Source organism: Elephas maximus, chromosome 17, assembly GCF_024166365.1.
Source record: "Elephas maximus indicus isolate mEleMax1 chromosome 17, mEleMax1 primary haplotype, whole genome shotgun sequence".
NCBI classification, from domain to species: domain Eukaryota; kingdom Metazoa; phylum Chordata; class Mammalia; order Proboscidea; family Elephantidae; genus Elephas; species Elephas maximus.
Genome location: NC_064835.1, coordinates 15,130,442 through 15,157,731, shown reverse-complemented (window position 1 = coordinate 15,157,731; position 27,290 = coordinate 15,130,442). Strand labels below are relative to the sequence as shown.

Below are 27,290 nucleotides of genomic sequence, written 5' to 3'. Positions count from 1 at the left end.
ATTTGTCCAGTTGCCAATGGGAGTAACTGAAATTTTTTGTACTTTTCTTGCTGAGAAACAAGGAGGGAGCAACAGTGGCCTGTTAGCTATGCAAACTTACCCCCATGACCTAGCATTATGAGTGGGGTATGATCCTGACATATGGAGAGTTGAGATCAGAAATAATGTGGTGAGTTCAAGTTGGTATCTCCATGAGGAGTGATACCATTGTATGGGTCCCATTGCCACTGCCCCCACTCCTCACGGTGACAGCATCTAACAGATTGCTTTAGATCAACGAGGCTCTTTGCACACAGAAATGGGGATAACTGTGCAAAGAATTGGGAGGGAAACATTTGACAGAAAGCGCCATGACAATATCTTACACCATCAACAGTACTGGGCGACTTTTTGTTCCCCACAGCATTCACCAAAATATTTATTGAGCACTCACAGTGTCTCGGGTTTTAGTGTTCACTGATTCTGACACTGGAAGTACAAAGACCTCAAATCTTTTAATGAAATAATCTTGGGTGGGAATAAATAAAATTTATAGTCCAATGGAAGAAGATGAGTACAAAAGCTTAGTGTGCAATGTGATGGAGGCTGTGATGAACATTTTTACTCATTTACAAGAAGCGATGTTGCACATGAGGTTCCTGAGTGGTGCAAATGGTTTGTGCTAAGCTACTAACTGACAGGTTAGCGGTTCAAACCACCCAGTAGCACCATGGGAAGAAAACTTGGCAATCTACTTTCCAAAAGACCATAGCCATTGAAAACTCTAGGGAGCAGTTGTACTCTGACCCACACATGAGGTCATCATGAGTCAGAATTGACTCAACAGAAATGGAATCAGTTTGGCTTTGGGTGTTACATAGACCGCAGGCACTATTCTAAGTGCTCTACAAATATTCAGTATTGGATGACAATGTTTTAAATTAATTCCCCACCCTCACTCTCTTTGCTGCTCCTCTCGCCATTTCCCTGCTCATAAATCCAGGGTTCTGGTACTAGATTTTTCTTGGCTTTAACAGTGAAATGAGGCTTGATTTTCAATAAAGTTCTGTGTTTAGGGCTTTCATGCTCCCAAAAGACAGTGGACAGTTGGAAGAGCAGTTAAGATGGTATCATCTTGGCGTTCTAGGTGGAAGACTTCAGTATGGGACCATTGGGCTCTTCTCATTGGCATTCACCTGTGGACATCTCAGATAACCCAGCAGCACCTCCTTTTATCAGCATAAGACAAGATCAGGACAAGACAAGATATCTTCAGATAAACAAAGCCCAGACAACTAAAGCTACCTCTTTTGGGGACATACCTGGTCCAGGTGGGTTCCTCTTTCCATGACTGAGGTTAGACCTTGACCAAGGGTCTATGAAATTCTTCCAAATGAGCAGCTCTTGAGGTTCCAGCTATACGCTTCATTAAACACAAGAAATTTGACTCTTCTCACAACCCCATTTGGGTTTCCACTGAACGCAGCTTTTAGACTAAGATGTCCTTTTCTTTCTTCATATGAAACTCCTAATATCTACTCTTTGTTAGTTGGTAGAGAAAAAGTAACCCTCCTATAATTAAGTCTGGCAAACTTCAGTTTATAACTAAGCAGTGCTGAGGGCTTTTTGAGCAGAGCACCACCAGGAGAGTTATCACCATAGACCATCCTGCTCATAGTGCCAGACTTTTTGATAAGGGCATTGAAGCCATCTTAGGTTCTTAGAATTTACCCATTTGCAATGGAGATTTGCCCTGATTTCTTCTTCTAACATAAAAATGGTAGGTTTCATCTTGCGATACTAAAGTTTTTGTCTGAATAAGATAGTTCTGAATGACGGTCCTAGAGATTCTGGAACACATACCTGAAGGTCAAACACATGTGGGTCATTGTGGCCTGTGAGAAATAAGTCCAAATTTTCCATTTCAAGGAGCCCTATTTCCCTGGTCTGAAGAAAGCCTCGGACTCAGAAAATGGACCTACAATGTGTCATTGCCTTAGCCATGAATCAATGCCAAGTATCACGGATACTCTTCTACGATTTTTTTTGTTGTTGTTGTTGTTGGAAGGACACTATTTGGCTGTTCTTGCAGGCATCTCTCAGAGGTGGTCAGTTCTCAGTTATCCACACATGGATTACATGCTTTGTGAATTATTCATGGATCATTTTTAATTCCAAACTGACTGCACCACTACTTGACATTCTCCCATTAAGATATCTTTCAGTGTCTTCCCGTAAGCCTGGGATATCTAGGGAATGTTGCTCATTCTAATATTAGCACAATAGAAAATAAGTAGGGAAGTTATTTTGTTGAAAAGTCATCACATAACAATTTCCAAATCAGAAGAAACAACTTTGGAGTAATCCTTTATGGAATTGGATGATCTCTGCCCAAACATCCCTCCATGATTATAAAAAAATCAAAAGTCATCCATATACTGACTCCATCTTCCTCTCAAAGCCAGAACTTACAAGAATGTAAATGCGATATTGAACCCTGAACCTAGCGGAAGTTCGGGAATGAAAAAAATGAGAGAGGGTATTGACACATATAAATTCTTTGGCCAACTTGAATCCCCAAGGGACGTACACTAAAAGCCTCTCTAGCCCTTTTGTCAAGACACTCCTCTAGAGTGCCGACTCTGAGCCATCTCATTTATTCTCTTAAACAGGGTGAAACCCAATCAAGCAATGAAAAATCAAAGTGAAAAATGATTGGGTTGCACCCCCTCTTTGGTAAAAGCACCCCGTGTCTTTTCCACCTTAAAAGTGAGCTATACACTCTTTTTGAGCAGAGAAGACTGCACGGAGCGGCCCCTGCTCTTTTCAGGGCGGGAATGTAAGCAGATCCCTGAAGAAACCATTTGGCTCAGCAATATTAGGAGTTGTTGTAATTGGCCTGGCCTAAAAGAATTCAGTGAGCTGTACCTGTGCCAAGGAAAATGCAAATGCTTCCCTGAAACAGAGGTGCTTAGGGGGAAGGAGAGGAGCTGGGCTCATCCAAGAACCCAAATACAGAGGCAAGGTGGACAGAAAAGTCCAGAAATCAGAGAAATTTCAAAGGGGTCATTTCTGTCACTTAGTAATGGGTGTAGGGCACATCAACAGGACTGGCCACACCAGGCCAGGTGATTGGGATCTAGAGGAGAAGTATCTTGGATGGATTATTTCCCTGAGGTGTAAAGCCACTCTTCATGCTCCTTACTCCTGCTTCTCTGTGGCTTCTCACATGTTAAAAACAAGGAACAATATTTTGGATATCATTTTTTCACAGCACCCTATAATTCTTTGCAGTAGTTTTTACACTTGATTGTAACCCCCCCTCTCTGCCACCTTTAAGGCAGGGCCTATGATCTCAACTCTATTCTCTGCCTTAGCATGGTCCTCAGCCCCTGTTGGCTATGGAAAAATGATTGTTAACTGGCAGAGAGTAATTCAGATCACTCTGAAGAACTTTATAGCATGATTATTACTAATATTTTCACTTCTCTTTCTATCATAATCCTGAACTTATAGGAGGTGTCAGTCCATACCTGACTGATTGTGATTTTTCTGATGAATCAACAATCTTTTGCAGCCAGGAAGGTACTCTTGATGGCCCTCCTCTGAGAAGTGAGCTAAGTCAGAGAAATGGAGAAGCCAAGCTCTATTGTGGGTCTAACTTCCTTCTGGCTTCATCCCACTCAGAAGATCTTTCAGTCACTTATCTCCTCCTTTGCCCTCAACATTTACCCTCATCTCCACCTCTGACCACATCCTGAGACCTCCAGATGGTCTTAACAACATCCCTGGTATCTTGGACCTATGTCTCTATAGGCTCCCTCTTACTTCTCCCTACCTCTAAATTTCCCTTTCTGATCTCATGTTTCTCACTTTTTCGTCCCTAAACTCTGTGTATTCTTCCCCAACCCCAGCTTCCAATTAAGCCGTGTGTTCCCTTGAGTCAATTAGAGGTCGTCTTTGATGCTCCACTCCTCTCGTCTACCACCCTCGCCAGCTTTGCTTTTCTTTTTACATCCTGCCCCAACTCACATTCTGCAAGCAACTCCAAATATGTATACATCCCAGCATCCCTCAAATTCCATAGTCTTTCTTTTTTCGTTTTTAGTAATCTTCACTCTTTTTATTTTTCCTGCCGCTATTCTTCTACCTTCCAAGCACTGAACTGTTTTAGATGTAAAAGATAGCATAGCAAGCAACAATTTCATCTACGCTTCTTACCAGTAACGTTTGATACCTCCTAAGAAGTTTTTTTTTTTTAAGAAGTAGTGCCATAAGCAGTGGCCACTCAACTGGAGGTGGTATTTTCTAATTTTACTGTGATACTGACTTTCTAAAATCCTGATTATTTTTAGGTTCTGTCTTTATACTCTGACGTAAAACCTGTTGCCATCAAGTTGATTCCAACTCATAGTGATCCTATAGGACAGAGTAGAACTGCCCCATAGCATTTCCAAGGAGTGCCTGGTGGATTCCAACTGCTGACCTTTTAGTTAGCAGCTGTAGCTCTTAACCAGTATGCCATCAGATTTTCCATACTCTGACATAGTACATACTAAAAGGTACAGTTTTTCTTTTTCCTTACTTTATGTACATTGCTGATACATTTTGTATGTGTATATTTTGTTTACTCTTGAGCCCCTTTAAAAAGGCCTGGAATGAAATTGACATCAGAGGCAGCATTCAAACAGACATCAGGCAATCATTCAGAGAAGATATGGAAGGAATTCAGGCATTTGGGAAGGGGCAGTCTGACAAGATGGCTTTCAACACCTTTTTTAAAACCTGAGATGCTGTCATTCCATTTCCCCCATCTCCTTAAACTGATCATTTATGTATAGGAGTCTTGCATTTTCCTTTGTATTTTTCACTATACGAAAGGGTACTTTTCTCCACCCAGGAAGTGCTTACATCTTGGGATTACTTGAGACACTAAAATAAATAATTCTGTTCAAGAGAAAGAGAGGGAAAGAAAGCAAGTATGCTCTGGGTTTAGGTGATCAGTAAACGTGTTAGACCAGGGGGTCCCTCAACACGAGTAGAAATGCTCTGTGTGAGGATTTCATGTTTTTCTCTTGTCTAATTTCTGCATTTGGACTAAGGTTATTCATAGAATTAAAGACTCTGAGAGCTAGAAGCATCCCAAAGGTTATTTCAGCTCAGTGGAGCTCTGTGTTTGGACCATCTCCTTGACCAATGCTGGAGGAACTTTCAACCCCAGAGACCTCATAGCCTTCTCCAGAGTGCAGGCGGCCTTTTTAATTTCAGACTGAGCTAGCAGAATATTTTTCTTATAGTGAGTCAAAAACCTCTCTTCTTGAAGTTTCTACCCATTGATTCCATCCTCTTCGCTGAAGCTCACAGAGCAATTCCCATCCCTTTTCTGCCTGAGAGCCTTTTGAATGCTTGAAGACAACAATTATCTCCTAAATGGAGCCACTTCCCCATCTGCCTAAACATTCCCAGTTTTCCAGATTGCTCACGACACGGTTTTAAGTCTCTCCTACAGTTTGGTTGCTCTATTTTCAGTGTATCCCATCTTGCCTGGTGAGGAGCCCAGGGAAACTGAGCTCCCCTTCCCACTCTATTCATCTTCCTGTTCCTCAACCCCTGACCCAGTGACCCTCACATGATCCAGACCACTCGTGACTTTCTTCTTGAGAAATATTTCTAGATTTTGATTCCATCCTTCACAGTGGTCCTAACACTAAAAGTCCTCAGTTTTAGATCCATTGCATGAAAGGAAATCTTTTTGCTTTTGCAGCTTTCTTTGAATCCTCCAAATCCTGTTGCTGCTTTTACTTGATTTGAGTTTCCGACAAATCTTAAGTACCTCTGGGGCAGGTTGCCTTTTTCACATTCAGCCTGTGGTGCAATATAGGTCTGAGAAATATTTATTGAGTCCGTAGTGAGTAACCATGTCATGAACTGACTTATCCTCTTCATCAGCACTATAATCATCATTTTGTTGGCACATAGCTTCTTTTGCTTCAGGCTTTGTTATTGTTGTTGTTTCTGTCACTATGTTCCTGTCTATGTTGCCTATGGAAAAAGAGCATGCAGAGTACCTGTGCTTTTGTATTTTTTTTTTAATAAATGGAGCTTTATGGGTAGTGTAGTAACTAAAAGCTACAGCTGCTAACTTAAAGGTTGGCAGTTCGAATCCACCAGGCGCTTCTTGGAAACCTATGGGGCAGTTCTACTCTGTCCTATAGGGTTGTTATGAGTCGGAATTGACTCAACTGCAATAGGTTTAGTTTTGCTTTTTTTTTTTTTTTTTGGTGGCGCAGTGGTTAAGACCTTGGCTGCTAACCAAAACCTTGACAGTTCAAATCCAACAGCTGCTGTTTGGAAACCCTATGGGGCAGTTCTACTCCATCCTATAGGGCCACTGTTATGGTTAAGATTGTGTGTCAGCTTGGCTGGGCCATGATTCTCCATGTTTTGACAACCATATAATGTTGTAATCACTTCCCTGTTGAGATATGATACGTGATCACCCCCACGATGGGATCTGTTGTGAGTGGTACCAGTGGAGGCAGGGCCTGTGGCAGCTCACTGCCCCCTCAGCTTTCATCTCTCCGCCCTCCACTGCCTAGTTCCTCCTGCTCTCCTTGCTGTGGCTTTTGCTTGTTCTGGATCCTGCAGCTGGCTCCTGTTCATCTGACCTCCAGTTCCTGGGATTTGAGCTGCCAACCTACCTGCAGTCTTGCCTGCTAATTTTGAGATTCATTGATCTTCACAGCCTGTAAGCAAAAGCCCTGCTCTCAGTCCTGCCGGTTTTGGGTTCACCGGCCCTTCTGCTACGTGAATCAGGAGAAGCCTCTTTCTTGCCCCACAGGCTTGGGATGTTGCAACCACTAAAAACTGTGTGAGCCATTTCCTTGATATAAATCTCTCTATTATATATACATATATATATATTTATATGCTTCACTGGTTTTGCTTCTCTAGAGAACTCAGCCCAAAACATTCACTATGAGTTAGAATCAACTCGACGGCAACAGGTTTGGTTTTTGTTGTTTTGGAGCTCTGTGAGTTACAACAAGCTCATTCTTCTCAGAAGGTTCAATATAGAGTTGCCACCAACATCAGGGAGGTAGGAAATTTACTAGAGAACAATAGATTCTAGTTTGAGATTTGGTTTACTGGAATTAATATGAGGTGTTTTATGTTGACCGCGGCCACGGCCCTCTTGCCAAGACTGCTGAAAGAGTCAATGAGGTGATATGATCGAGTGAGAAGAGCTGTGGGCTTAGAGATTTAAGCTTGATTCCTATCTCTGCCATTTCCTTTGTAATGTTGGGAAGGTCCATTAACCACTCTGACCTCAGTTTCTTCGTGTATAAAATGGGGTTAACCTACTTCACAACCAGCATGTAGGAACTGTTATGATGTTGAAACGAGATAATGTGTCACAAAACATGTGGAGAACCCTAGCCAAGCACGGTTGCCATTCTGCAAAGTTTCCTTATTCAGGTCTTGCTAACTGTGCTGATTAAATAGAGAGCATCTCACCAGCCTGCTGGTTGTTTCCTCCTTATCTGACATAATGACAAATCCTCTCCTGCAGGCTCAGTCTGGGTTTCTGTCTGTGTCACGCCCAGCACACTGTCCTCCCGGCTGGGAGTCAATCGGGGCTCCTAACAGCGTGGCTCATTGCCCTGCACTGAGCAGGTCAATCAGCTTCTCTCTTCCTCTTTCCCCAGAGACACAGCATCATCTAGACACACTGGGCAAGAGGAGGTCAGGCATCCTGTGTGCTGGTCTTCATTCCACTGGTGGTTTTTCTAGTGCATTGGACCCATTACTTGGTTGCATGTACCTCTGATTCTCTGTTTGCAAAGAGAGTAATATACATGGTCTCTTACCTGCCTGCCAGAGTGGGTGGGAATGGATGACATTGAATCTCTGGAGAAAGATACTATTTGGTTATCCACTCTATTTTCGTCAAGGTGTGGAGAGGGCATTGTCAGCACTGTAATGGCACCAAGAGGCTGAGTACCCACACTGGAGAGAGAGTCCAGGACCCTGAACCATCACCTTTCCTCAGGTGGTGGAGACCATGCCCATCTCCTCAGAAAAGCCCTGTGCGAATGTCTCACATTATGATACATTTGTGCCAGTTAGAGAATTGGACATGAAATAGAGGCAAATGGTTGCTAATTGCCACTTCCCTGCAGAGCGTAAGCTTGTGACTCATACCATACTTATCGGGACTCAGAGACACAGGCATGGAGACTCTCTTCCCAAAGTACTTCCCTGATTAATCATGAAGGACCCCGACACTGCGTCGCACACAGAGGCCCTTCCTCCTGGCTGGAGTCAGACCCTACCCTACAGTGCACACCCTTTCCCATAAGCCTGCCCATGTAGGCAAACGTCCCACAGCGTCCCAGCTGGGTACTGCCTTGCCATTCCCCATATCTCCCACCAGGGGGAGCCCCCGGAGGGCAGCTGGGGCTGCGGAATTTTGGAAGCTCCGAAGTTTTTCTCCTCCTGTCTTTAACTGGTTTTCACTCACCCAACTGTGAGATTTCTTTGTTGCAATGTTGGGGTCTCAGATAAGACTTATGGAGGCTGCAGCCGGGAAGCACAGCTGACATCAGCTTTTATTGTTTGTTATTATTTACCTAGTATTAAACGCTAAGGCGGAAAAGTAACAAAGAGCTGGAAGACATGCACAGCTCCCAGGCCCTGGATGGAGGCTGGTGGCATTAGACACATTGGACCGAGACATCTGAGGGGCCGCAGAGCACAGGTAGGTGCCCAGGCGAGGAGAGAGTGAGGCACAGAGCCCCAAGGGCTGCCTGACCATCGTGGGAGGAGTGGATGGAGCAGACAAAGAGGGTGGCCAGAAGATACTGAGCGGGGAGGCGGTGCAGAGAGATACTAGGAGATTGGGGGAATGAGAGGTCAGGAGCCCCAGGAGAGCAAAAGAAAAAAACATTGCAGGGTATAATGCAAGAGACTGACCACGGATTGGGAGGAGGGAACGTTTGGGAATTGAATCAGAGGCTTAAGCTAGTTCGTAGTTTGGTTCCAACTCGGCTGCCTCAGAAACTTCACAAGACATCAGAGGCTGGGGGATTGGGAGCAAAGGCTCAGTTGCACAGGAAAATTCAAAATGAGTAGGTGTGCCTGAAAGTTGATCTAATCATTCTGGTGGTGTGTGTCATATAACCACACCTACTCCTGACTTTTGAGCTAAACCAGAAGGAATTCTGTTCTGATGGCGTTTTCCGGTTCAGTCCTTGCTGAGCTGATGTTTCGGACTTTGCCTTCCTTCCCTCGACTCTTCCACAGTTGCTCTAGGTAATGCACCAGGAGTCAAAAGCTCTGTGTTCTAGTTCAGGCTCTAATGCTTATTAGCTCAATTAGCTTAAGCAAGAAAGCATCTGAATTTCCTTTTCTGTGTCTATAAAAAGAATATAATAATATATTACTGATGTGCCTTACAAGACTTTTCTGGGGATCAAATAAGATATGTGAACAAATGCTCTTAATAGGTTATAATTGCTAGCTAAGTAAGAGATGGCATTAATAATAATTAATCAGTTAATATACCCCTACTACGCTCAGCAGTGAAGTTTTGTCTACTGAGCTTTGGAGGAATATATATATATATCTTATTCTACTATGGAGGGAAAATTTAGATACACGATTCCCTATTTCCACAGGACTTTCTGGAGTAACCTTTTTGGCAGATAAGTGGGAAACTTTGTGTTCTTCCCCTTTTAGCCACCTTCAGATGTTCTTTTTCCCAGCCCCGGCTACATCTCCTGTTTCTCAAACATGCAGATAATGATTGATGATGTCTGCTTGGTTACCTGGAGAAGTGATTTGTCTGTGTCTTGGACACTGTGCTGCTGGAGTGAATGTCACTCCATGTTTCAGGCACATGATCAGCATGAATATGCTTGGAAGAAGCAAATAAGAGGCTGTGTTTATAATTCCATTGCTATATTCCCTGCCTGGGATGTTTTTTTCCAGGTCTTTTGCTATTTATTCATTGAAATGTCTCAGATGGAAAATTGGGTTCCACACTCTGGATCAGCTGGTTCAGTCTACCTGTGAAGGCTGAGGTTGGCTGTGATACCTGTAGACGTACTCACTCTCCCCCAAGTTCCAGAAGGGTGGTGAATGGGGATGGTAATATAGACCATGGGCAAACCACTTGGCCTCTCTGAGCCATGTTTTAACTGTCAAATGGAGTTGTTACTACCCTTCCTCCATGCATTCACTTGTGGATATGAGGAGCCCACAAGATTACACACATACACACCAATAGTCTGTAACCCTGCAGTGCTAGACACCATCATCATTACTATGCTGCATGTCTCATTCTAGTGATGTGTCCTTATTTTGCAATAGAAATTTTTGTAAAAGCTGTCTTTTCCCAGCTGTTAATATATTCTCCTCCCTCTTTTCACCTCCACCAATAGACTGATCAATTGAATACTTGCTTCAGTATCTAAGGGGGATTGGTTCTAGGCTCCCCATGAGTACTAAAATCCGTGGATGTTCAAGAGTGTTATATGAAATGGCATAGTATTTACATATTACCTAAGCACATCCTCTTGTATACTTTAAATCATCTCTAGATTACTTATAATACCTAATACGATGTAAATATTATGTAAATGGTTGTTATATTGTACTGTTTAGGGCCTAATGACAAGAGAAAAAAGTCTGTATATGTTCAGTACAGACTCAATGCAACCACTGTAGGCCTAACTACATAGTACATGTCAGCAACAATGTAACCTTTTTTTTCTAGTATTTTCCATCCCCAGTTGGTCAAATCCACGATGCAGCACCAGGGATGCCAAGGGACGGCTGTATTTATAGAGATGCTAAGTTTAGCCCATGCTCCTAAACGTGGTTGTTGGTTACCTTGGAGTTGGTTCCAACTCATGGCGGCCCCACCTGTGCAGAGTAGAACTGCTCCCCAGGGTTTTCAAGGCTGTGAGCTTTTGGAAGGAGATCAGCAGCCCTTACCTTGGAGGCACCTCTGGGTGGGTTTGAATTGCCAACCTTGCAGTTAGCAGTCCAGTGCTTAACGGTATGTGTCATCCAGGGACCCTCAGACACCTAGATACTTAGCTTCAAAAGTTGGTATCCTATCCAAATCTTGTGTATAGATGCAAGACTCTGTGTTTTTCTAAAGCAACCAAACACACACACACACGCACACACACCCTTTTCCTTCCAAGCATGTACATATTCTCCTTTTAATAGAAAGTATGAGCAGATATATATTTGAGCAAAACATACACAAGTATTCACACAGCATACTTCAGAGAAGTATGACTTCAGAGAAGATTTAATGGGGAAGAGGGGTGAACACATTCTTTTACCAGCATTTTAGCTATTTTAGAGCCCAGAAGTGACCACAATACACAATTCATGTGGTTAAAAAAAAAAATCTTGGATCAATTCCTGCCCTATTCCTAGTAGTGAATATCAATAGCTTGTCTCTTCTAGACAGACTGTCAGCAGCTTCAGATATTTTTAAATCAGTTTTTGTAAATACATTAGCAAAGTCAATTATTTTGAATCTCATCTGAAGCAATTAAAAAACATCCTGACATTTAAGGTGATATTTTTCCCAAGTAAAATAAGTATAAATAATTCTAATTATGAACAAATCATTCAGTAACTCTCAGTCTGGTTCAACCTTTAGGTTAATAAACCAATCCATTAAAATTCATCTTGCTCAAAGGACCAATTTGTTAAAAAATGTAGCGACCTTTCAACACAAGTATGATTGATATTTCCTTTAACAATAATCCAAGCTGTCTTTCCTAGAAGATGGTGTGGTCAAGTTGTAGGTATAGAAACCTAGGGTTCTTCTATACCACTCTTAGCGATACTTCTCAGCTAGGTGGCAAAACGATGACAATGATGAGGAGGAGAGGAAGAGGAGGATGGTGATGATAATGTAAAAATTAAAAGCCTAATTTCAAAAAGTACCTTTAAGGGATCTCTGAAAGTTCCAGGAGAATTGCTCACAAGAATGCTGTGACAATTTCATTCTTCGTATCTCTGAGGAATTGTAGGTAATTCCCCTCTGGTGTATAATTCTCTCCAAAGGTATAAGGCTGGGGCTCGAATACTACAGCTCATGGCCCAAATCTGGTCTGCTACCTGTTTTTATAAAGTTTTATTGGAACAAAGCCACATCCATTCATTTGCGTATCCCCTAGAGCCGATTTCCTGCTGCAATGGCAGAGATGAGTCGTTGTGATAGAGACCGTATGCATGAAAGACCTAAGATATTTACTATCTGGCATTTTACAGAAAAAGTTTGCCAGCCCCTGGTGTGTTGTAATGAGAAAAAAAGTAGTCATCTTTGAATTGACAATACTAAAACCAAACCAAACCTGTTGCCGTTGAGTTAATTCTGATTCATAGCAATCATTGGACAGACTAGAACTGCCCCCATAGGGTTTCCAAGGAGCGATTGGTGGCTTTGAACTGCTGACCTTCGGTTAGCAGCCAAATGCTTAACCGCTGTGCCGCCAGGGCCCCACAATTGAAAATAGCAACTGACATTTGAGCAATACTTTAGAATTTATAAAGTCTTATGTTATTTTGTAACAGGTACTATTATCCTCACTGAACTGATGAAGAAATTGCAAACTTTCGACAGTCATTCAGCCATTGGTGGTGCAGGTGTCAGCTGGTCCCTGAAGAGGGAAGAATGTAGCCTCAATGGCAGCCTTTAGGGAAACAGAGAAGGAGATGGCCCCAAGCTGCACATTCTTGCAAATTGCACTCATGGCCCCTATCTTTTTCAGGAACACAGATGTGGTCCTTGCTAAAAGTCAGTAGAGGAAACAAAACTTTTGACATTCTGTTCCATCTTTATCTGACCCTGGCCTGGATGATCGTAACCTTGTTCTGCTTCTATGTCCCCATTCTCATAGCCAGAGTAATCATAATTGACAGGAGAGAAAAGTGCTTTGTAGTCAAACAAAGCTGAACATTATTGCATCAGCTCTCACTTACCCGTCCTGAAAGAATATATCTACCCTAAAGCTGGCACTGTGGCATAGATATTCTGGTACAGGAAGTATGGATAAGTCTTTGTCTTTGGAATATGCTATTTTTAAATATTTTTGCTTTTTAAACAGCAACTTCCTTCTAAAATATATTAATATCAAAATTAGATTTTTTCCCTCCAAGCTCACGTCATGTACTCATAAAAATGGGCCACAGCGTGTTGGATATCAGGAGAAAAAAAAAAAAAAAAGCCAATGCCTCAAGCCGATTCCGACTCATAGCAACCCTATAGGACAGAGTAGAACTCTGCCCCATAGGGCTTCTAAGGAGCACCTGGTGGATTTGAACTGCCAACTTTTTGGTTACCAGCCGAACTCTTAACCACTATGTCACCAGGGTTTCTAATCAGGGGAAAGGAAATCTAGAATGAAGGCCCTGCTTTTGAGATCCATAGATGCAGAAGGACAATTGTTTGTATAAATTATTTCTTAATCTTATGTTTTCTTGGAAAGGGGATGAGGATTAAAATGAAAGAGATGAAAATAAGAATCTCTTATGTTGAGTCTTTCCTGAAGATTCGAAGCCAAAGACACGGATTTGACACAATTGAACTAATTCAATTTTCCATTAAGACAATATTTATTTTGAGTGTGTGTCACATTGACTAGGATTCATATTTTCTCAGAGAAATGATTTATTAAAGAAATAAACATGTAGATATATGTCTATAATAAAACCAAAACCAAACCAAACCTGTTACCGTTGAGTCAATTCCGACTCGCGGTGACCTCACAGGACTCATAGGAGTAGAACTGCCGCATATGGTTTTCAAGGAGCAGCTGATGGATTCAAACTGCTGACCTTTTGGTTAGCAGCTGTAGCTTTTAACCACTACACCACCAAGGTTTCCCTGTAGATGATAAGGCCCGTTAAATATTTCTGTGCAAGAGAATTCCATGATTATACCTGGGAAAAGAGTGTAACAGATGTTTGGAAAGAGCTTAGAGGCAAGGAGAGCAGTTAGAGGCTAGAGCACTGGTCTAGCAATGCTTGGTCTTGTGCTCTGATCTCAAGCTTGCTCCTCTATCATGACCCTGAGTATCACAGGTTATAAAACTGGCTGAGGGCTTTTTGAGAGCATTTATTTAATGGCATGCCAGTGGCATTTACTCATAAAACCAAAAAGCCATTGAGGCTAGAAATAGGGGCTTTGGTTACTTCCCCAGACAGGATGCAGTTTGGGTGATTATATATGTGATTCATCGAGGTGGGGAAACAAGTCCTCCATAAACAAACACCCTTCCCCTCCAATCCAGTGACTCATGTCTTCTTCAGCTTGATCCGTGGAAAGCTCTGGAGTCCATTCAGAATTTGAGGTGTGATGTTCAATCATAAGTCTTCAGCATTCATGGTTACAAGAGAAACATTTCGTTCATTATTTCGATCATTCAACCAGTAAGCATTTATAGTATGCCTACTGTTTTAGGCACAGAAAGTATAGAATTATAGAAAATAGTTCCTGCCGTAAAATATCCTCCGGTTTAACTGGAGAGAGAGATATATAATAAGCAATAAGGAGAGTATACCGTAAGTGCTATGATAGAGGGATGCAAACAGAACTGAGAGAAAGGCACACTGCTATGAGAGAGGAGGGGTGGCGTTGGAAGTAGGTCTTAAAGAAGAGCTGCACATCATTTATTTATTCATTAATTCAACAAACAATGGTCGAGCACCTACTATATACCAGACACTGTTCTAGGCATGAGATTTCATGCTTTTGTGGAGTTTACATTCTGGCAAGAGGACCTAGATACTAAATACAGCAGGAAACCAAATAGACACAGACCCCTGCCTTTGGGGAGTTTACAGTCTAGTAGAGAAGCATTATAGAGAGCAGCAAGTAACACCTCATTCAAGAAGAAAGGGTAACATTTGCAAAAAGGAACATGAACCCAGCCCCACTAGGGGAGAATAGAGGAAGAAACCTCAGGCTTGGAGGTGCCTAATAAGACAAAGGAAACCCTGGCGATGTGGTGGTTAAGTGCTACGGCTGCTAGCCAAGAGGTCAGCAGTTCAAATCTGCCAGGCGCTCCTTGGAAACTCTATCAGGCAGTTCTACTCTGTCCTATAGAGTGGCTATGAGTCGGAATCGACTCCACAGCGGTGGGTTTGGTTTTCTGGTTTAATAAGACAAAAGAACTGATTAATAGGTATGAACTAGGTTGGGAAAAATGGCCTGAGACCCTTTGGCTGGAGTTGACAGATGGAAGATGGATACTGTTCTTACCTGGAGACTCATAGTGTTAGATTCCACAGTAGCTGTCAGGCAAATGGAGTCACTGATTCAGAGATTTGAGTGCTGTGGTTTGGACTCACTGATAATTTTTCTGTACCTTCCATCTGACTGTTCTGCAATGACCCAGTGCCATGAAGATAAAACTTAAGACACTGGCTGCCTCCTTGCTTATTAATATTCAGGTCAAATTCTGTGACAGCCAACTCTGGCTTGGAGGTCATACTTGATTCTTATTTTATCAGGTTGTCTAGAATAACCAGGCCATGAGGTGGCTATTGTTATGGTACTCATTGGAACAGGGTTTGACCTATATAAGGAGAAGAACTAGGACAGAAATAGCTCTTCAGCCCATCACAGGTTTGGAGAAATCCAGTATAAGCAATTACAAAATCACAGAGCAGGAAGGGACTCAAGGTGACTTAAGGTGGCCCAGGCACCTGCCTTAGGCACATACAAGCCTGTCTGGAAATTTGATATAAAATTGGGAACTCATTATTTTAACAAATACATAAAAACTTATTCATCTTGAATAGTAGAGTTCCCATTAGGGCAGTGATGCTGTGTAGCCTTAGGCAAAACATCTTTGAACCGCCTGTTTTACAGTGAACCTCAGAACCTGTAGCGTATTTTTTTGAATACACTTGGTGGGAGAAAATCATTGTCTTTGGAGGATGTTTTTGTATTTTCAAAAAAAAACTGCTATATCCCATTGATCCAGCTGGGTGATACCATTTCTGATTAAACATAAATTTGAATTCGGCTATAAAGTTATGAGACTGTTGTTTTTGTTTGGCTCATAACTGGTTCAAAAGGGACTTGCCAGCAATTGCAAATGTAGTAAGTCCATGTTCTCCCAGAATGTGAGGCCTGTTTGAGGTATATGAGCTCTGGTAAGTTTTACTGTTTCTCAATTTGGTGAACTGCTTGAGGTCAAGGAGCGTGCCTTGTTTAACCTCAAAATACCTGCCTATCACAGTGCCAGCTACATGTCAGGGACTATTTGTTGAATGAATTAAAAAACAGTACTGTTACTACTTTACAAGCAATCATATCTCATGAATTCTATGTCCATTTTGATTTTTCCACCAAAATATGAATCCCATGATCACCTCTTGACTCAAAGCAAATCAGCCCGCAAATAGCAAAGGAATCAGTCTATGGTGGATAAAACACCGTTCTGGTTAGCAAGTTCCAGTTCCAGGGTAAAGAGTGATGAGTAAGATGGATGGCCTTGGACAAGATACTTAACCTGTGTCTCCATTTTTAAAATACAGGAATTGAATTAGATCGTGGGAAAAGGTTCACTTGAGAAATAAAATACAAAGAATTTATTGAGTACCTACATTGTGTTGATCTCTATGTGCGTGTTGTAGGGAGATTGTTTTTTAAGGTCTTGAGTGTTGCTCAGGACTCTTGTGTTTGCAAGTGATAGAGACCCAGCTTGATTTAGTTTAGGTCAGACAAGCCAATAAACAACAGCAAAAAAAAAAAAAAAAAATTCCAGGAAGAGCGGGGATAAGCCATTCTCCAGAAATCATTAGAATCAAGCACTTTCATGACACACTTCCTCCTTGTTTGTCCTCTGCTTCTCACTCTGGGTCAGCTTCATTCCTTCAGATCTACTGGATCCAGGAGGTTGGAGATTTTTGTAAAACCTCTGGAAAATTGTCTGGGGCCAGGGAAACAAGAAACCATTACTGGCTGCTGTAATTAGCACCATGAGGTTGGGGGAGAAAGCTTCAGTTCCCCCAGAAAAGGTGTTGCTGTACAGCCAAAGATACAGAGCCACATAAGAGCCTCCCCTCTCATTTTGAAGCCCATTCACCCCACTCCTTCCGGCTCCACACAGTGCCTGGCGACCACCTACTCTTCTTCCAAGAGGCCGCTCAACTTCACTTCCTCTGAGGCCTGACTGTCTCAGTCCCTTCCCGTCTATACTCCCAGAATCCCATCCCTCTTTAGCAGGGCACTCATCGTGTTGCTCATCGTGGCCTGTTTACAGGTTTCTCTCCCGCATGGGCCTGGAAATGCCATTCCCAGCCCCAAAGGAACTAAGGAACTAACAGCCTTGATTGATTTTATGTTGCTTTATTTATTCAGCTATTCATTTATCAGATTTGTTTTCTCAAGGTGTTCAGGGGTCAAGTGGGAAACTTATGATAAACAGGTACTTGCAGTGGGATGTGTCTATGCTAGAGGTCATGGCTGGATGCAACAGGAGCACACCGGGAAGCTACCTCCCTGAGCAAGGAAGGGGGTGGGGAAGGTCAGGGAGGGCTTCCAAGAGGTAGAAAGGGGTCACTGCTGTCCCTGCTGAGTCCTGAGAGTGGAAGGATTAGAGGGAAGGCAAGGAGGGAAGAGGTGAGCATTCTTTGGAGCCTATGAGAAGGCAAGGGGATGCTGAAAGTGCAGCATAACCAAAGGCTTACGTTTGAATGGGATAGATAAGACAGAGACACATGAAATAATAAGAAAACAATGCCAATTCCACACAGGCCTAATTTTATAGTACAATGAACTGCCTCATTGCTGTCAAGTCAATTCCGACTCATAGTGACTCTATAGGACAGAGTAGTACTGCCTCATAGGATTTCCAAAAAGCAGCTGGTGGATTTGAACTGCTGACCTTTTGGTCAGCTGCCATAGCTCTTAGTAAAGTTTGAGATCACCATGGACTTAGCAGGAAAATCCTTCAGAAAATGTGGTTGTTGACTCAATTTCATACAGAGCTGGTGGCACTACATCTGAAATATGTAGGCCTGGGTTCTAATCTTACTCTGCCAGGTACTAGCTTGGTGTTAATTTCTATATCATAAAATGAGGACACTATAATCCATCTATCAGAGTTACGCTGAAAATAAAGCATGTAAAAGAAAATACTTAATAAACTATAAAGCACTGTACAAACATATATCCTTCTTTAAACCTGTTTATCAATAATATAGAAAATTCTTAATTGACAAGAATATTTGGACGACATGAAAATACTTATGAATATAGTTACATGGAAAGGTACAATATTTACTTTAGAGATATATTAATTTTACCTACTGGTTAAAAGCTTCCTTCATGCTATTGCAAAAAAATGCCTAACTTTTTAATGAGCTGACTGTGGCTTTTTTTTTACACTTCTGACTCTGAAGCTAGGGCCGAAAACCACCATTTCAGTGTGGGCAGTCTGACTCAGCTGTACATGTGATGTACTAGGAATAAAGTAGCTTGGATGTTCAGATTATAAGGTGCACCCCCAACTGAGTGAGCTGACATTCACATTCTTATAGATGAGTTTGCCTAAGGATTTCCTTCTAGCAGTAGAATTCTAAGAGGTGACACTGCCCCTTCAATGTCTCCATTTCCTCCTCTTTCAATGGGGCAACAGTGATGGGGCATTTTTAAGCGTGTGTAGAGAACTGTTATTCCATTACATTCTGTATGTGAGTCAGCCTTCTACTATGGTGAGGTGTGGAAGAAGGCAGGAAAGTACATCCAGCAGATACAGAATGACTCACTAAAGGGATCTGAACTCTTTGAGCGTATTTCAAAGGCTATGAGTGAAATACTAATTTTTACTTGACACAGGGTGTTCAGGAACACAGTGTAATCTCTCAGTCTATTTACTCCTTCAATTCTATAAAGCCATTAACCCCCCTGTGGGAAGAAACCTCTGCTCTGTCTCCCAAATTCTCCACTGAAACCAACACACCGAAGGAGATAACACAGGGAGAATGACTCAGTGCTTTTCTGGGTTGCTGTGAGGGTGGCTGTGAGAAATTTGGAATGGGGCATTGGAGGTTCATCCCTCACTCTTTGGAATGGGATGTTAGAGACTCATCCCTGAGTCTTACTCAATAATGAATCCAGAGAACCTGGAAATGGAGGCCCATCACACCTAGGTGTGGAATTAAAGTCATGGTCCATTGGTAGTCTTCTCCCTCTACCCCTTAATCCATCCACCTGGACTTACCTCTTCTGTGAGCTGCCTTTCTAAAACTCATGTGCAGAAGAACATGGCTCCTTTCACAGCGCACTAGATCTATGAGATGCAAATACAAATTCCACAAAATAAGGAGATATCCTAAGGTCAAATAAGTTTGATAAATCCTAAATATGCCTCTATTAGAGATATAAACTACATATGAGCATGTTTAAGCCTCCAAAAATTAAAATGTTTCAACTCAGCTTTCCCCAAATTATTTAACCAGAAACCAACCAGTTGCCATTGAGTCAGTTTCTACTCATGGGACTCCATGTGTGTCTGAGTAGAACTGTTCTCCCCAGGGTTTTTAATGGTTGATTTTTTTTTTTTTTTTTTTTGGAAGTAGGTTGCCAAGTCTGTCTTCTGAAGTGCTTCTGGGTGGACTTGAACCTCCACCCTTTCGATTAGAAGCTGAGTGCTTTAATCATTTGTATCACCCAGGGACTTCTATTTGTCCATAAAAACAAAACAAAAGAAAAAGCAGCTGTCATCAAGTCATTTCCAACTCACACAATAGAACTGCTTCATAGAATTTTCAAGGGCTGTGACTTTAATGAGTCGAAATCAACTCGACAGCATTGGGTTTGGTTTTGGCTTTGGTGATCTTTGGAAGCAGATTGCCATACCTTTATTCCCAGGTGCCTCTAGATGGGTTTGAACTGCCAACCTTTTGTAGTCAAGGGCTTAACTGTTTGTAATACCCAAGGACTCCCTATTTGACCATAAAAAACAAAACAAAAAACCAAACCTGTTACGATCAAGTCGATCCCGACTAATAGTAACCCTATAGGACAGAGTAGAACTGCTCCATAGGGTTTCCAAGGAGCAGCTGGTGGATTTGAACTGCCGACCTTTTGGTTAACAGCCCTAGCTCTTAGCCACTAAGCCACCAGGGCTCCTATAGAATTGTTTTATTCAGTAATACCCCTTAACATCTTGACTACCTCTTGTTCCTACATAGAATAGTTTGGAAAATGCTATCCTTAGAGAAGTTTCAGTAATAGTCCTATTGAAGGCTGAAGTCCATGCCTTAGATTGAAGAAAAGTCAAACATAGTTTAGATACAAACTTGTAAGTATGGAATACGTGTTTAATATCCCAAGAGTTATTTTAAACAGCCCATTCTTTATTAACTTGGAGGTTTATAGGGGGTGGGAGGCATGATGAAATAAACAATCAACATTCTAGTTCATTCATCCGATAAAGCTCTAATTCCAAGATTAATTCAGGAAAAAATTTTCTTTTCCATTAGGCTGGATAGATTTTATGGAAAATCCCTTGAAGATGTTGAAATTGACTCTTTCTCTTCCTTACCTCTCTCATCTTTTGCATTTCTTTATAAAGAATGACTCTGGGTATTATTTATAACTACTATGGTTTGTATTTGACGACAGAAAGAGTAATAACTAGCAGTTTTAGCTGTAATCACAGAAAATCCTTTCCTCTCCTTCAGTCTTTCCATTGCTCTGTGATTGTTAACCATGTCTTTAATAAAACTTTTCCAACAAGTGCTAAGATTGTATTTCCTTTCCATAAACCCGCCAAAGTATTTTTTCTCCCTATCCACAAAATACTCAGGAAAATATTAGTCAATGGGATCCAAGGGTGTATTACTTAGTAAGCAAGGTAAGCACAGGCTTACTTGTGTTTACTTATTAATCTGTAGTCAACAATTTCACACTGTGTGTGTGTACCTTATTTGCTGGGTAATCTGTCCCTGTCAAGGATTATAAATTTGAAAAGAGGCTTTGATTCTGTAAGAAGGTGCTGTGGGGCTGCAAGAGAGACAGATACCAGCCACACCTAAAAGCAGAATGTTCAATATGGTGAAAAAATGTGAAATTGTTCACTACAGATAATCTGGTAAGCAAGGTAAGCACCGTGCTTACCTTGCCTGTTAGATAATCCACCCCATGGGATCAAATCTACTCATCGTACATTTCACTTTAAACCTCGCCTCAGAAGCTTTCCTTGATCAATCTCCTTCTCCTCTAATCACTGCTTTCCCCTGCATCTCATTTATTCAGTTCATAGGATATTAATTTACCTCTCTTCACACAAAGCATTCCAACTAACCTCTGTCCATTTCAACTGTATGTTTTCCCTGCCAATTAGAATTGAGAGAGATACAATATACTTAATTCCTTCATAAAGCCAAAAACCAAACCTGTTGCTGTTGAGTTGATTCCGACTCATAGCAACCCTATAGAACAGAGTAAAACTGCCCCAGAGGGTTTCCAAGAAGCAGCTGGTGGGTTCAAACTGCCGACCTTTTGGTTAGCAGCCATAGCTCTTAACCACTGCACCACTAGGGGTCCTTCGTAGTATCGTAGTATAGGGCTCCTTCAAAGTCCCACAGGCAGTGCTCTATACAGAGTAAGGATTCATTAATTTAAATTGCTTTACTAATAGATTACATTGAGTGGATGTGAAGATATCTACTTGTCTTATGGGTTTAATATCCATATGATTAGAACATGAATTTTCGAGTTTGCCTGACCTGGGTTCAAATCCCATTTATAATCTTTGTACTCTGGATCAAATTACTTACGTTCTTTAGTCTTCGATGTTCTTTTCTACATAATGGAGATATTATAACTACCTTTTTTTAAATTGGGGAAGCCCTGGTGGTGTAGTGGCTAAGTGCTACAGCTGCTAACCAAAAGGTCAGCAGTTCGAATCCACCAGGCCCTCCTTGGAAACTCTATGGGGCAGTTCTACTCTATCCTATAGGGTTGCTATGAGTTGGAATCGACTCAATGGCAATGGGTTTTTTTTTTTTTATTGCAGTTTAGATGAAGTTTTACAGAACAAACTAGTTTCTCATTAAACAGTACACATATTATTTTATGACATTACCACATGACATGTCAACACTCTTCCTTCTCAACCTCGGATTCCTCATTACCAGCTTTCATATCCCCTCCTGCCTTCTAGTCCTTGCCCCAGGGCTGGTGTGCCCCTTTAGTCGTGTTTTGTTTTACAGGCCTGTTCAATCTTTGCCTGAAGGGTGAACCTCAGAAGTGACTTCACTGCTGAGCTGAAAGAGTGTCTGGGAGCTATATTCTAAGGGTTTCTCCAGTCTCTGTCAGGCCAGCAAGTCTCGTTTTCCTTTTTGAGTTAGAATTTTGTTCTACATTTTTCTCCAGCTCTGTCCAGGACCCTCTATTTTGATCCCTGTAAGAGCAGTCAGTGTTGGTAGCCGAGCATCATCTAATTGGACTGGACTCAGTCTGGTGGAGGCTGTGGTAGATGTGGTCCATTGGTCCTTTGGACTAATTTTTCCCTTGTGTTTTTAGTTTTCTTCATTCTTCCTTGCTCCCAAAGGGGGAGACCAGTAAAATATCCTAGACAGCCACTCACAGGCTTTTAAGAACCCAGACACTACTCACCAAAGTAGAATGTAGAACATTTTCTTTATAAACTATGTTATGCCAGTTAAGCAAGATGTTCCTCGAGACCATGGTCCCCACAGCTCTCAGCCCAGCAGTTTGGTCCCTCAGGAAGTTTGGAGTATTTGGAATATTGTGTACTGTCTTATCCTTCACCAAAGTTACCACTTATCTATTGTCTATTTAGTTTTTTTCCATCCTCACCCCTCCCCTCCCTTGTAACCATCAAAGATTGTTTCTTTTTCTGTGTAAACCTTTTCATGAGTTTTTGCAGTAATGGTCTCATACGATATTTGTTCTTTTGTGATTGACTTATTTCACTCAGCATAATACCCTCCAGATTCATCCATGTTATGAGATAATTCACAGATTCATCGTTGTTCTTTATTGTTGTGTAATACTCCATTGTGTGTATGTACCACAGTTTGTTTATCCATTCATCTGTTGATGGGCATCCAGGTTGTTCCCATCTTTTTGCTATTGTGAACAACACTGCAATGAGCATGGGTGTGCGTATGTCTGTTCGTGTGACTACTCTTATTTTTCTAGGATATATTCCTAGAAGCGGGATTGCGGAATCATATGGTATTTCTATTCCTAGCTTTCTAAGGAAGTGCCATATTGTTTTTCAAAATGGTTGCATCATTTTGCATTCCCACCAGCAATACATAACAGTTCCAATATCCCTGCAGCCTCTCCAACATTTGTTATTTCCTGCTTTTTGATTCAAGCCAGTAATGCCAGGGTGAGATGGTATCTCATTTTGGTTTTGATTTGCGTTTCTCCAATGGCTAGTGATCATAAGCATTTTCTCATGTGTCTGTTGACTGCTTGAATATCTTCTTTTGTGAAGTGTCAGTTCATTTCCTTTGCCCATTTTTTAATTTGTCTTTTTGTTGTAGAGGTGTTGGATTTTTTGTCTTTTTGTTGTAGAGGTGTTGGATTTTCTTGTAGATTTTAGAGGTTAGACCTTTGATTCCTAACAGCCAAAAATGTTTTCCCAGTCTGTAGCTTCTCTTTTCACTCTTTTGGTGAAGTCTTTTGATGAGCGTAAGTGTTTAATTTTTAGAAGATCCCAGTTATCTAGCTTATCTTCTGGAGCTTGTGTGTTGTTGTTTGTGGTTTGTATCCTGTTAATGCCATGTATCAGGGCCTCTAGTGTTGATCTTATTTTTTCTTTTATGAACTTCTTAGTTTGGGGCTTTATATTTAGGTCTTTGATCCATTTTGAGTTATTTTTTGTGTATGGTGTGAGTCATGGGTCCTGTTTCATTTTTTTCCAGATGGACAGCCAGTTTTGCCAGCACCATTTGTTAAAAAGACTGTCTTTTCCCCATTTGATGGACTTTGGGCCCTTGTTGAAGATCAGGTGACCATAGGTGGATGGATTTGCATCTGGGTCCTCAAGTCTGTTCCTTTGACCAATGTATCTGCCATTGTATCAGTACCAGGCTGTTGTGTATAGCTACCTTTTTTAAAGGATTAAACAAGAATGGTAGTTAAGAGTTTAAGTTCTGATGTTGCACAGTTCTGTGTTGGAATCCCATCTCTGCTTCTTACTTTCTGCATCATCTTGAGCAAATTAGTGAACCTCTCTATGCCTTATTTCTCTCATCTGTGAGTTGGGGTCCATAACAGTATTTATTACATGGAGTTATTGTATGGATTAAATTAAGTGATGCGTGTAAAACTTAGTACAGTTCTTGATACATAGTAAGTACTCAATTAATGTTAACTACTACTGTAGAAGAGATCATCTAGCATAGTTGACACATGTAGGGGAAAATAAACATTAGTTCTTTCTCCTGCTATTTCCCGCCTTTAAAGTGGTTGCCATCGATAGATATACTCTGTAGACCTATTGGCCAAAGGGACACAATGCATTATGCATAGCTATCATTGTGCGAATGGCATTCTGACTGTTTTACCTCTCTCAAATGGTACCGAATTCTTCAGAAGGAAAGTTTTCTTAGGGACATAAAGAACATCTGGATTAAAAAGATCTTACATTCTTCAAGTGTGGGTTGGAGACATTTTTTATTGAACATTTAGCCATTTTGTGTTATGTTGATTTCCTAAGGATATGAATCAGAGAGAAAGAACTGGAGTCTTGTTCCAGAAAGAAAGAGGAGGGCAGACAGAGAATTTTTCACTGGTAAGGCAAGTTACACACTTGTCCTTTTTGTGGTGAGTCATGGTGTATGGTACATCTCATAGCAATGTCTATAAGTTTCCAAATCTGGAATTAGACACACCAGCCAAACAAGAGTGAGAGAAGAAAACAGATAGATTTTTAATCCACCTAGTTAAACCATTCACGGAGTCCCCAAAGTGAAACTTCAGGAAAATGACTATTCTAGCCCTCCACCTTTAATCTTATTTTAAACCCACCGAGAGAGAGGATTAGCTAGTCACTTTCAAAACATTTCCAGCAGAATTCCACAGGTGATTTTAGTAACCAGCTCTAGAAAAAGCTCTGCCTAATCTCTTCTCTAGATCTTTTTTTTTCTTTTTGCTATGACTTCTTTTTTTTCAGACTAACTTTTCCTATTTTCATTCTTTTGTTATTGACTGACTTAAAAAAAAAAAAAGACTTAAGCTCCTCTTAAAATGGCACTGTACACATTTTTTAAGTTCCTAAAATTCACCCCACCTGTTGTTTTTTTTTTTTAATTTTTTTCCAATCAAACAATCCTAACTCTTTTAAAAAGCTCTCTTAAGTCCCATTTTTCTATACATTAGGTCATTTTGGGTTACTGTTCTCAGCTATTTTGATAGTAGAATAAAATTAGATATATTCAGCTGAGTATATCCAGGAACTAGTGCTACCCACAGTTCATTTGTTGTTGCTTGCCATCAAGTCAGCTCCAATTCATGGAGACCTAGGTACAAATGTTGCCCTATCTTGCACAATCTTCATGATTATTGATATACTCAAGTCCATTGTTGCAGCCATTGTGTATTTTGAGTGCTTGCCAATCTAGGGGGCTCATCTTCCAGCACTATATCAGATAATATTCTATTGTAACCCCTAGGGTTTTGTTGGCTAATTTTCAGAAGTAGATTGCCAGACCTTTTTTTTTCCTAGTTTATTTCAGTCTGGAAGCTCCACTGAAACCTGTCCATTATGGATGACCCTCCTGGTGTTTGAAATACAAGTGGTATAGCTTCCAGCATCATAGCAATACATAAGCCACTACAGTATGACAAGTTGATAGACAGATGGTGGTCAGAGTATATTATAGGTGCTTAAAATGCTGACTATATGACTAAATATTACCTTATATTTATATAGCTTATAATACTTCATGGAAAACTTAAGTTTCTCAAAAAAATTCTGAATGAGGTTCTCTTAGTTTCTCAATTTTTTACCATATATATATATATCTCAAATCCATTGCCATCGAGTTAATTCTAACTCATAGTGACTGTCCCATGGGGTTTCCAAGCCTGTAAGTCTTTACAGAAGCAGATTGCCACATCTTTCACCTGTGGAGTGGCTGCTGAGTTTGAACTGCCGACGTGTTGGTTAGCAGCCAAGTGTTTTAACTACTGTGTCGTCAGGGCTTCTGCAAATAAATATATATGTATATATAGAGAGAGAGAGTGAGGGAGGGAGGGAAAGAGGGAGACAGAGCATACACCATGGTGGCATAGTGGTTAAAGGTTGGCAGTTTGAATCCATCGGTCGCTCCTTAGAAACCCCTATGGGGCAGTTCTACTCTGTCCTATAGGGTCACTTTGAGTTGGAATCAACTGGGCAGCAATGGGTTTGGTATATACATATAACAGTTTCTTATGTTTGACTATAAAGCCCTACAGAAACCTGAACTTAGGTCTCTAAATTTCCAGTTAACCTGAACTTTTACTAAAGTAGAGCTGCTGGTGTTTTGAAAAATGTAGAACCCCAAACACAACCTCATATTCAGATAACCTGGGAGAAACTGGAGGCATATCCTACTGCCTGATGAGGTTCAGGAATGCAGAATCTGGCAGGGGAGGGTCCTGTGCACAGTTTATATCTATATATATAGGTTTATATATAGATAGATAATAGTTATATAGATAGATAGATGATGATGATAGATAGGTAGATGATAGATAGGTAGATAGATAGATAGACAGACAGACAGATTGATTAGATGGGTGGATGGGTGGGTGGATGTATGTATGTATGTATGTGGTGGAAGAATGTCAGGCAGAAAGGAGAGCCTGTGCAAAGATTCTCAGGCAGGAGCAAGTCTGAAACATCTAAGGAACAGCAAAGAGGCCAGTGGAGCTGGCGCAGAGTGTGTGAAGGGATAGTAGTAGGTCAAAGAGATGATAGGGTGACAAGGGCAAGATCATATAAGATTTTGGCTTTAATCTGAGTGAATGAGGAGTCACTGCAATGTGCTCAGGCAGAGCTGATTTTTTTAAAGGAACTTTCTGGATATTACAGTGCGAATAGACTGAGTACAGCAAGTACAGACGCAAGGAGACTAGTTAGGAGACTAGGCCAATAACGCAAACGATAGAAGATAGGGCTCAGGTCATGGGTTTATCAGTGGAGGTAGTGAGAAATAGTCCGATGCTGTATATATTTTGAAAGTAAAGCCCAACAGGACTTCCTGATAGATGGGATGTGGAATGCGAGAAA

The 27,290-nt window shown here is 41.2% G+C and overlaps 1 long non-coding RNA gene across 14 annotated transcripts in view; it reads left to right on the top strand.

Annotated features, from left to right (window-relative positions):
- The window catches only part of LOC126060888 (uncharacterized), a 414,465-nt gene that overhangs the window by 305,716 nt on the left and 81,459 nt on the right, over positions 1-27,290 (top strand). For 11 of the 14 annotated variants that reach the window (XR_007513672.1, XR_007513675.1, XR_007513674.1 and 8 more), the window contains 2 exons: positions 1,127-1,310; positions 8,617-8,740. The exons of 2 other annotated variants lie outside the window; for them this stretch is intronic. This is a non-coding gene — a long non-coding RNA (uncharacterized LOC126060888). The remainder of the gene's footprint in view (positions 1-1,126; positions 1,311-8,616; positions 8,741-27,290) is intronic. One more of the 14 variants, XR_007513671.1, reaches the window with a different exon arrangement.